Below are 429 nucleotides of genomic sequence, written 5' to 3' on the forward strand. Positions count from 1 at the left end.
AGGGGACAAATTTGGTGGAGAAGTTACGGTCATTGTAGATGCATTAGCCATAGTTCTCCAGAGAAATAGAATCAATAAGCAGTGTGTGTGTGTGTGTGTGTCCATGAGTGTGTGTGTGTGTGTGTGTGTGTGTGTGTGTTTCCACGTGTGTGTAGAAAGAGAGATGTATTTTAAGGAATTGGCTCATACAATTGTGCAACTGCGGAGGTTCGTAAGTCCCAAATCTGCAGGCTAAGCTGGCAGACGAAAACCAGAGGAAAAGCTGCAGTTTGAAGTGAAGGCTGTCTGCTGACGGAACTGTCTCTTCTTTGGGGGACGTCAGAGTTCTTCTTACGGCCTTCAACTGCCTAGATGAGTCCCACCTACCTTATGAAGGGCAATCTGCTTTACTCAGAGCCTCTGATTTCATTGTTAATCTCATTCAAAGAT

The sequence above is a fragment of the Pteropus vampyrus genome, unplaced genomic scaffold (genome assembly GCF_000151845.1).
Source record: "Pteropus vampyrus isolate Shadow unplaced genomic scaffold, Pvam_2.0 Scaffold842, whole genome shotgun sequence".
Lineage (NCBI taxonomy): Eukaryota > Metazoa > Chordata > Mammalia > Chiroptera > Pteropodidae > Pteropus > Pteropus vampyrus.